This window comes from Lathyrus oleraceus, chromosome 3 (genome assembly GCF_024323335.1).
Source record: "Lathyrus oleraceus cultivar Zhongwan6 chromosome 3, CAAS_Psat_ZW6_1.0, whole genome shotgun sequence".
NCBI classification, from domain to species: domain Eukaryota; kingdom Viridiplantae; phylum Streptophyta; class Magnoliopsida; order Fabales; family Fabaceae; genus Lathyrus; species Lathyrus oleraceus.
This window is the reverse complement of record NC_066581.1, coordinates 347,762,292-347,774,136: the sequence shown is the minus strand read 5'-3', so window position 1 is coordinate 347,774,136 and position 11,845 is coordinate 347,762,292.

The following is an 11,845-nucleotide window of genomic DNA, read 5'->3' as shown; positions in this document are numbered from 1 at the left end:
ACCTGATGCTCGAGAAACTCGATCAGAGCGTCCTTCTCTTTCAGCTGTTGAAGCAACTCTTCTCTTTCACGGATCCAGGCACGTGAAAGGTCTTCGTCTCTCAACTCCTCTACGCCTTGGTTAGGGAGGGTTGAAGGCCCAGCCACAACCAAAGGTGTAGGTCTCGGATAGTCGTATGGCATGAGATACTCTGAGGCTCTCTGTCTGACCCAAGAGGTATAGGGCTCCAAAGCAATGCAGTTCTTCGGACTCAACTCATTCCTAGTCTTCCTGAGGATCTTGCGCCAGGCACGGACAAATCTGGCTTTCAGGCCTTGGGGATCTTTACCCTCCTGAAAGAATACACCTTCTAACAGAACGTTATGAGGTTTATCCCTTAGGGGGAACCCAAGCTGACAGCGTGCTAAGATAGGATTGTAGCTGATCCCACCACATGTACCAAGAAGAGGCACATTAGGGAATTCACCACAATAATCAATGATCTGAACTGTATCATACACGCGATCATACCAAGAGATATCGTCATTAGTGAGAGACATGAGTCTCGTGGACCACCGTAGACATCCCTTGTTCTCCTTGAAAGCGACCGTCTGCGGTAAGTGAGAAATAAACCACTTATACAGCAGAGGCAAACAGCACACAATAACGCCTCCACCCTTTGCATTCCTCAGGTGCAAAGAGAAATAGGTATCACCCAACAGAGTCGGAACTGGATTAAGAACTGAAAAGATCCTAATGGCGTTCACATCTACAAATTTGTCGATGTTGGGAAACAATACCAAACCATAGATGAGCAGCACGAAAATGGCCTCAAAGGCATCCTCACTCAGGGATTTCCGATAAACAGTAGCTTGAGCGACGAGGAAATCAGAAGGAAGACCCTGAACTCCACCTTTGGTGGTCATATGTGCTTCAATCAAGGATTCATCTATGTGCAACAAGTCTGCAATCTCTCTAGAAGTCGGAATACTCTCCATGCCACTGAACGGAACCTGATCCAGAATCGGAATCCCAATAAGATGAGCATACTCCTCAAGCGTAGGCAACAACTGGAAGTCTGGAAAAGAGAAGCAGTGATACATAGGATCATAGAACTGAGCCAAGGTACTCATCAATCCTTCATCAACCTGAGTAGTCAACAGAGGCAGAAGCTTCCCATAGCGAGCTTTGAAACCCAAAGGATCTAATACATAAGATGTCAGATTCCTTAACTCTTTCAGATCGGGCTATCTAAAGCTGTACTTCTTTGTATGCCTTTTTTGTCTTTCCATGTCTGAAAATTTTGAAAATAAACCCTTTAAGTTCCTTGAAAATTTTCTGATTTTTCTTGATGACATGAATGCAGATGAATGCATGAATGTATGAATGCAATAATCACACTCAAGGATCAAGCAAGTCACACCAGACAAAGGTCGTGGGAAAGCTCGTAGTATCCCTAATATCAATCATCCATTTTGGTGGATTAGGGTTTGCACCTTATCGACACCCAAGTTCCATTGATATTAACGATACCTGAACCGGCTCAATCATCCTTAATATCAACCATCTATTTTGGCGGATTATGGTTTTCACCTTATCAATGCCCAAGTTCCATTGATATTAAGGATATTTGAACGACTCAACCACAAATCACGGGTTTGTTGAGAGTCACGAGCATGGAGTCCTGGTTAAGAACCACCCAAAGGGAGTGTACTAGGGTTTAAACCTGCCAAGCATGTTCTACCAGAGGTTCCCATAGTCATCATCCCATCTTTCGGATATTATCGGAGAAACGAATACTCGTATTCCAAAAATATTCTCAAGAGAGACTCTTATGAGTGTAGTATCGCGTAACAATCGCATCAGAACTTACATCTGAGCGACCTCCGCACTACATCCTAGAAATAGGCCAAGATGGGTTTGGTAAACTAAGGTCCTTGGCTTCTAAGGCACATGATTGAAAGAATAATGCCTAACCACAAATAACTTGTGTGACATTATTAGTCCAACATGACCTCCACCAAGTGAATGGGCTCGCAAGTCAACTTGTTAAGGAATACTCCACACAAGTCGACAAGACTATGCCATTCTCCTATCCTAGAGTGCACTCGAGTTCGGGTATAGAACTCATCTCACAGGGATCACCAAGCAAACAAGCAGTTGTATATCAAGCAATTCAAGCATTACAATCAATACAGTGATCCCAAATTGTACAAAAATATGTCATATAACAGATAGACAAATATTATACAACAAAGGGTGAAAAGTTGGCAAAACCACCGAGGAAGGTCTAATGTTATCCCCAGTAGAGTCGCCACTTTTCTGTAGCGGTGTATTCGTCGCCTTATGGTCTATTGATTAAACCAAAAGCAAAGTAATACAAAGATAGAGTCGCCACCACACTTTTATTTATCCAAAGGATTGGCTAAAAAGCGAACAAAATCCTAAGAAGTTTTACATGTAGAAAACTAATGAAAAGATCAGAGATTCTGGGTAAGGGGTTAATTACGTAATGGGAAGGTGTTAGGCACCCAAAACGTCCTAGGTACTCCTAGGGAGCCCTTTTCACGATTTGTTGTACAAAAATGTTTATTTGTTTATGACATATTGTGCAAACATTGATTGAGGGGATGAGAAAAGAATATGCAAGTTAGTTATTTTTGTGTTTGAACGGATGAACCCGTTGCCTACGTACCTTTCCATGGAAGGTAAGGATCAAAACGCCGTAGTTCGGCTAAAAGATTTCCAAAAGTAAGTGGATTGATTTTAAACAAAAGCCCTAAGGTCTTTCATTATCCATGGGAGAAAACTCAACCTATGCAAACAACAAGTCCACCAAGTGAGAATAGCTTCGACATACTAGAGGGGTTAACCCTGTTTTCAGTATGGAAGTCTTACAGTTCGATCACTAAGGACAAAGGCGAGATTAACATCAACCAACTAGGATAATTGAAACCTATGGCTAATGTGAGAAAGTTTGATTAAGAAGTGGGCTTGGGCCACAAAAGCAATTGAGTGAGTTGAGATTAACTGGTTTGAGTATTCATGAAAATATTGTCAAAGTATGATTAGAGTTCAATTCAAAGAAGTATTGTGAAATTGGAGTTTGAAAATCATAGGCTTAGGGCCTAAGTTTCTAATTTGAAAGACATGTCAAAATGTTTGCACAACAATGTCAAAGGTTTTTTGAATTAACATGCAAGGTGAAAGTTTTGAAAACACACACAAGGCGGGAGGGTGAGGAAGTAAAACTTCTTAGGTGTTCACCTCTTGAAATCATATGTAGATGATTCAAGTGATTCCTTTGGAATAAGCAACAAAACAATAAGCAAGCAATGAAGATAGAAAATGATACCAGATGTCAATTAATGGACTTAGTCTAGTCTCACACAATGCAAACAAAACAATGATATCAGATGCCAATTGATGGACTTACACTAATCTCACAAAGCAAAAAGAAAACAAACAATGATATCAGATGCCAATTCAGTGGACTTACACTAATCTCAATCAAAGCAAAAGAAATAAAACATGGATATCATATGCCAATTGATGGTCTTACACTAATCTCCCACCATGTCATAGGATGCAACTGCCACTAAATGGACTTATGCTTGCCTCCTCAATGGTCACAACAACAATGTCACAAAGTAAATGAAAAAAAAAGTTGATGAAATGATGTACAAGTGATGAAGGTAAATGCACAAATGAAACAAGTAAGTAATCATGCACAGATGACAAGTAAACAATCACACAAGTCAATTAGCACACACTATATCCAATCAATGAGGCTCAATCAAGGCTAGGCTTTAAAGCCAACTGGAATGGGGTATGTGGAGCTCTTAACCTTAACATTGAGAGTTAAGGTGAAGCAGATGAAAAGGAGATGAGGGGTGTGCCTCATTGCTCTTATCTCTGGTCAGAGAGAGCATTGAATAATAGAAGGTGTGGGAGTTCAGAAAGTAGGAACTCTTCTCCACAAATGAGAGACTCTATAAGATCTTGGGTTTTTTATCACTATGCATCAACACATGTGGTGTGAGCAAGGTGAGTGACACACTGATTAGCAGGAGATGGATTACACATCTCTTGTGTTCTGCCAATTGCCTCTTAAGAGGTCTTTTCCTGCTTAGCACAAAGATAAACACACACAAGCATTGCCTCTTAAGGAGGACTTCAGACAGGTGCCTACCATGTAACAGTAGGTCTTCCAGACTACATGAAGAAGAGAGGTTATACCTAATTGGTTAAGCAACCAAGCAAAGTTCACAAGAACTTATAGCAACTTATGTACCTGTAGAAAAAAACTAGACAATCAGTTCAACTATACAGACAAACAACCAACAATTAATGCAACAGATAAACCAATGTTCAAAGTGTAAACCAAAAGGCACACACAAATGTGTAAGCATCAACCTACAAAAAACACAAAGGTTAGTAATCAAAAGCAAACATCAATGTCTCAAATGGTGAAGCACCATTCATTAGGTAACTTGGATGTGTAACCTGAAACAAAGCTTCAAACATGAGCAACTAACCACTAGGTCAAAGTCTAGGGTCAAAGATGGGGAAAAAAATTCAAAACAGACGCTGAAATTTGACATGAAGAAACTTCAAACAATTATTGACATGTTGCAAAAAGTCTCACATCAATATCAATTACCAAATGCATTTCATGATCAATTGAAGTTCAAGGCAATTTTAAAGTGCAAATGTGATCAACCAGAAAGAAAAATCTCAATTAAATCAGAAATGATTCACAAAAATCTGGAAAAAATCATGCATATTCAAGACATATCATATGATCAGCATGCAAAAAATCAGAACAATTAAGCATCATTTGATAGGGTAAACACATGGCACAAGATGAACATCAAAAGGTGTGACACAAATTGTCACACCTACTTAGAAAAATCACAAACCAGAAATGATAATTGATAAAAATGCAAACTCAACACCAAAATGTCAAGCAAAGTGTCTAGTTTCAACATGCAAAAATTCAGATTCATTGGATCAACAACCATCATTTCACAAATGCATAAGCAAGGCAATGTCAAAATGGACATATGTATAAGAACCCTAGGGCAAAAATTTAATCAGCCAAGCACAACTTGAGTTATCATGATGATAAAAAACTAGAGAGAAAAAGAAACTTAATGCAAAAATCCTCACATTTTTTGGATCATTATTGGATTAGTTGTGATTTTTTAAAGATGCAAATGATAATGAAATAAAAATTGAAACAATTAAATGAAATAAAGGAATATAATATAAATTTGAATGGATGCTGGCGCCAAATCAAAACGCCGCGTTTCATTTATTTTTGCCTTGGCCAATCAGAAGCGCTGCATGGGCGCTCATGCAGCCACTCACACGCTAACCCTAACACAAACAATAGGAAACACTTTTTCGTGGCCAAACGCAAATCAAAACCGTTGCCAAAACTCTGAAACTCATCTTTTTCACAAGCACACGCGTGCAGTAAAAGCTCAAGAACATCATGAACATTTTTTCCAGTTTTTAAAAACGAACATATCATCATGTAGCACATGCATCCTAGGTCATGAATCAAGCAATGGCTAAGCGTATAACATCATACATCATGAGAATCGAAGCAAACAAAATTTATCATAAAACTTTAAACAGTCGAATCTCAATGAATATGGCATGGATTTTAGTGAATCGAAGCTCAGAATAATCATAACACATAGATCTACAAGTATAGCATAAGCAATTTGAGAATTAAGAGAAATGATTTCGTGACCTCTTGAAGAGCAGTTTTGGAATTTGATGAATCCAGGCCTTGCAATGCTCCAATGCTCTTCTACTATGCTTGCACAAGTGTTTGGAAGGGATCTTGAGGTTCAATTGCTCGTGATTCAGCCAGAAATGAATTTCACCATTGTTGAGCTTCAAGCTTCAAGCTGCCTCAAACTGCACGAATTGCCTTGGTTCCTCCTTCAATCTTGATCAATGATGCTTCATAATCATGAATTAAGCAAAGGATTGTGGTTTGATTTGAAGAAATTGAGAGAAAAAAGTGTGAAAAATTTGAGATATGAAAATTATGATGTGTTGTTATAAAATTCTGTTAGGGTTTTGTGCTTTATACTCCCTACTAATCATGCTTAATTAAGTTTAACCAAATGCTAATGGAAATTAGGGAAGTTTGGAGGTGTTTTGCAAAATTGGGATTTCACCCTATGCATGTCAATGGCATGTGAACAGTACACGAATTCCCCTTAATTTCACTTAAAATGAATTTTTAAAATCAATGGAAATGGCAAAATGTTCAAATGATTTACCAAATTTAAATGATGAAATTTCCCTCCAAAAATCCCAAAATTGGCAAGTGTTTATGTGATGACAAATTATGCAATGTTATGCAAGATTTGGAAATTATAGGTCAAAACAAGAACAATGCAAAAAGAGCCATGCAATTTGGAGCTTTGGTTGAGAAGTTATGCACTTTTGAAGTTCCATGCACACCTTTCCATGTTTTGATCATATCTCTTCAACCACACCTTAGAAATTCATGTTCTTGGACATTTTGGAAATGGGAGAGAAAGATATACAACTTTCATGTTCAACAAAATTTCGTTTGAAGCATTTTTGGTCATGTAATATTGAGTTGAAGTTGGATGAAAACCTTTCCATTTTTGGAAAGTTCAAATTATATGTCACTTTCTATTTTTGGCAAATTTTGACTGGACCTCAAATCCTTCAAAGAGAGTGTTTGAAATGTCAAATGAGACTTGTTTGAACATGAATGAAGTATTTCCCATCACTTCCCACCTCCAAATCCACAGTTGACTTGGCAGTTGACTGGCTAGGGTTTCAGTTGACTGAAGAATGCCTTGATGAGATTCAAGCCTCTACCACTTGGGATTTTGATTCAAAATGATATCATGATTCATATGAACTCTTGTGAATGATTGTGGGGAATCCAAATCTCAAAATTGACCACCATCTATTGCTCAAATGAATGCATTGATTGCTTTGACCTGTGATTGCTTCATCTGCAAGTAACAAGGTTAGATGACATATTTTTGTACTTTTGGTTAGTGATTGAAATAAAAGCAAAGATATATGAATGCAAGGAATGCTTGGTGATCAAGGACCACTCTCAAAGGATGACCCACCCACAAGGAAGTAAGCAAAGTGCACAATGATCCTTGAGGCAATGCAATGATATGATATGATATGATGAGGGATCTTAGGGACAAAATTGGGGTCTTACACCATGGTACAAGTATCCATTGAAGGTCTTTAGCAAGAGTACATAAAGCGAACTACAAACTCATCTAGCATAAAGACGTTTGAAAAATCAAAGTAGTTTTCAAAACAGTTGGAGAGATAAGATCCTGACAATGTTACTTGTTGGTGATTTGACATAAAGTAGTGTACCATTATCACGTGATCTTATTTAGATAACTTCTGACCGACGATTTCTTGTGAATGTTTGTTGAATCTTGATCTGATTCATTTGTTATCTTTATACTTAAATTCATTAGTCATAGGCTTTTTATAAAATTAGTTAAAGCATGATCAGAAGTTAAAGTATGTCTTTAGAATCTGGTTGGAATGAGACTCCAGAGTCTTGGATTCACGGATTGTAAGTTTTCCTTTTATCAGAGTCTTGATCAGAACTAATCTGGATGAACACTTCCAGAGTTGTTGACTTGATATAGACAATAATACTTTGAAGTAGAATCTTCAGAGCTGCTGATGAAGCTTGTTCAGAAGTTGCAGAGTCATTCCTTATGATAAAGTCTGGTTGCTTCAAACTACTCCAGTCTTCATAACCTTGTTGATATTTGAATAAGGTTGATCATCTGAAAGACTTGAGTTGACTCTTCAGAGTCTAAAGGATTTGGTTATGATCCTTCAAATTCAAAACATCTTTGCTTCTATTTAATGATTCTTATAAGTGATTAACTTGATTTATATCAAGGTTAAGATCTTTTGATCTTGCACACTTGAACAACCATTAATAAACCCTATTGTTCTTTAAATACTTTTTTATCGTCAAAACCTTTTAAGGGCATGGTCAAATCTTGTTCCAACAATCTCCCCCTTTTTGATGACGATAAATAAATGCATTTAAGAACAATGGTAGATGATTTAATTAACACAAACCAACATCAGAGTCGGAGGTTTGTAAGCTCCCTCTAAGTTAGATAGTCCATTAAGGTGAGGTTTGTAAGCTCCCTCTAAGTTTGATAGTCCATTAAGATGAGATTTGTAAACTTCACTTAACTCCTTATATATCTCAATTGAAAAGAAAGAGAAGAATAATAAAACTGAGAAAAATAAAAATGAAATTTAAAACTATTTAAATGCACAAAATTTCGAAAGAGTTGGAAACATTGAAAAATTTTAAACCAATTTTTTTTAAAAAAAAGAAGAAGACAATTTAAAGCTTTTTCAAGAATCTGAATGAAATTCTTTAATTCTTATGGTAAATCATACCGTTTCAGTTTCAAAGGAATAATTATTATCTAGTATGGCATGCTTAATTAGTGTTTGACTTTGAGAATTTCAAAGATCCGAAATTGAAACATGCAAAGTGTTTGATCTTCTGCAGTCCCTGAGGAAACTTCTGATCATAAGGTCAGACCTTCTGAAGAAATTCCTCCAACCTTTCTTCCTCAGGAACTGAAGCCACAAAAGAAGATTAGTAAGAAGAAGAAGTCCATGAGAAGAAGAAGATTAAGAGAAGTGATTCATTTCGATTCAGATGAAGAAGAGGAATTGGATTTAGATTGGGGAAACTTTTTATACGCTTGGAGACCTAGAGATGATTAGGATTAATGTTGTAAACATATTTTCATAATTGTTCTGTTAGTTCAATGAATTTTCCCTCTTTTTCATACCATCCTTTTAATCATAATTATTTCCTTTACTGTAAACTGATTAAGAAATTTGGAATTCAGAAAGTAAAACACAACACTCTTAACTTGATATTTCTTTTTCATTCGATTCATTTGATACATCCAATTAAACACATAAGTTTCTTTGGTTATAAAACCAGAGGCTAAGAAAGAATACATCAAATTAAACTAATAATTTGAAGATACAAGTCTTAAGCAATTTTTTTTTACAAAGGAATTCTTTTGACATAATGTTATAATATACATTCATTGATTAGAGATGCTTTACGAGTCATACAAACCAAAATCAATAATAATATAGTAAACATTATATTTAAAGAATCCAACCAAAAAGAAAAGAAATGCATAAAGGAGAAACTTAAGGACATGCTGCATGCCAAAGTTAACCTGAAGGAAGATCCTAAAGCTGGACACTAGAAGAATTTGAATTATCCCTACATCAGCTATCGACTTCTCTCCCAGATATTAAATGAAATTTTATTCACATTTAAAACATGAAGAGGATGAATCTTCAATATTTGTTTTCAGAAGAAGCAGAAAATCTATTTCACTAGATTCAGTTAAATTTAAGTTCTCAAGTGGTTTGACATTAGAAGATGATTCCAAACTACCCTTTTTCGAGAACAAATATTAGATATATTCGATAGATTAGAGATATCCTTAAGAAAACACAAAGTCTGTTTCTAAACACAAGCATCTAAAGTAACTCCAACAACTTCACAGTCAGTTGCATAAACAAAAGTGGCTGAGGTGATGATGAAATGTACATCAAAAGTTTTAGAGAGGGTGGCAAGCTTATCATCTGAAGCTTTAATCCAGAATTATTTGATCAAAATTGAGAAAGTATGACCAAAGATTCATTTGTAATATCCATCCCAACCTTGTTTAGAAACATAACTTTGAAGATCATTTCCTAACACACTCACATCTTCAAGGTTGACAACCCTTTCATTGATACTAGTTGGTTTCTCAGGCCAAGGTTAGATCTAGAAGTCATCTCAGGTTGAGACAAAGGGTTTAGTAGGAAATATTTTTGAAAGAAAAACTCATACAAAAGATTTTTTGAGATGATATACAGAATGAGAAGAAGAAGTCTAGTTTAAATACTAAAAAAACAACAAAATCCAAAAGATAAAAAACCAAAGGATAAAAGCAAGACACAAGCGAATCCCTTTTTTTAAAAATAAAAAATCTTTTATAAAGAACAACATGCAACTTAAAGCAAGTTTCAAGGAGAAAAGGACATGAATTGACAAGGGAGATGTTGCAAACGATTTAAAGAGATACACATAATTACTCCACAGATTCTGCACGTACAATTGTAGAGTATGCATGATAAATTTTCAAACCCATGAATGTTTAAGTGAGACAGATGTTAAAAATATTTTTCACTTAAGTTCTATTTGAAATTTCTTATGCCTTTGCTGAGTCTCAAAGTCTGATATTTTTTAGAAGTCATACGTCATCAGAGATTCTTTCCAGTTTCTGATGAGTCTACTTCTGATCAGCATCAGGTTTTTGATACTCTTTATCTAGAATCATGTTTTTTAAAAAGTAAAAAACAAAGATATATTCAAATAGCCATAACATTTATCCAAAGGGTATAAGTATTCTTTTTATAGGTATGAAAGTCCTCACGCGAGTAAGTTGACTAAAGTGGTTATGCATAGATACATCATACACTTAGGTCTTTAAACCTTTTATTAGAATAACTTGAAGAAGAGAATTCTTTTTATTTTGAGAAACAAGACATCATTCTCATCTTCATCAGATTCTAAGCCAGACTCTGACTCATTTTCAAAATCAGAAATTGTATGAGCCATTAGTGGAAGGTTGCTTCTCCAGCTTCTCTCTCTTTACCATCAAGTTCATTCCATGTTGCCATGAGATATTTCTTGAATTTTCTCTTAAAAATTTCATTCATAAGGCTTCCCTTAAATGATATGTCCTTTTATATATCAGGAAAATCATTTCAGAAGTGACCCGACTTGTTGTAGTTGTAGTAGATCTTCTGGTCATCTTCTCTGTTTATGGAACTGAAACCTTTAAAGTTAGAACTTCTACTATAAAACCACTTATCTATCTTGGTCAGATATTGAAACTTCTTGAAGAAGAAGGCCATTTTCTCATCATTAGAGTCCTTATTAGAATCTTCTCCATCATAAGCTTTTTCTAGTTTTCTGACTCTTGAGGATCTGGAAGTTTAATTAGTCTTCTTCTTAACCAAGTAGATGAATATTAAACCTTGATTCTTACAACAAACACATTTTCCCCACGAGTCAGTATTAAGGATTAAAGAATCCTTTCATACTCATAAAGCAAATGACTTCAAGCAAAAAAGTTTCTTGATTTCTTCAACAAGCACACTTGTCCCATGAGTTAGTCTTAAAGATTAAAAATAATTTCACACTCACAAAACAAATGACTTATAGTAGAAATAAGTTTCTTGATTTTTCAGCTAATCTTTATTTACCTTATGTACTTTCCATTTGTGACTAATAGAGTAAACTACAATGGAAGCTGAAGCATAGACTGAATAGTTTTTCTCACCAGATTTTTTCTATTTCATTGTTAAGTGAAATAAACACAAATGAACTCTGATCCAATTTAAGGTGAGAAATATATAAACAAGAAGGGGGAAGGGGGTTGAAATGTGTATAATGAAATTTACTTCTTTTTCTTAAACCTGTTCAGAACCTTAGATGTCAAACTCAAATTCTGATCCAAGTAAGAGTCTGAATCAAATTAGAGTTTGACTTCAGAGTTTGTTGCACAACGAAATATAAATGCAGAAGTAAATAAAAAGACACATAATATATCCTGGTTCCTCTCAAACCGAGAGTAGTCCAGTTCCCTTGCATCACAAGAGATTTTCACTATAATCAATAAATTAAAATTTACTCAATCAAACTAGAAAGAGACTTCTGCTTAAGCCCTCAAGCAAGAGACTTCACTGCTTGAACAACCCATTC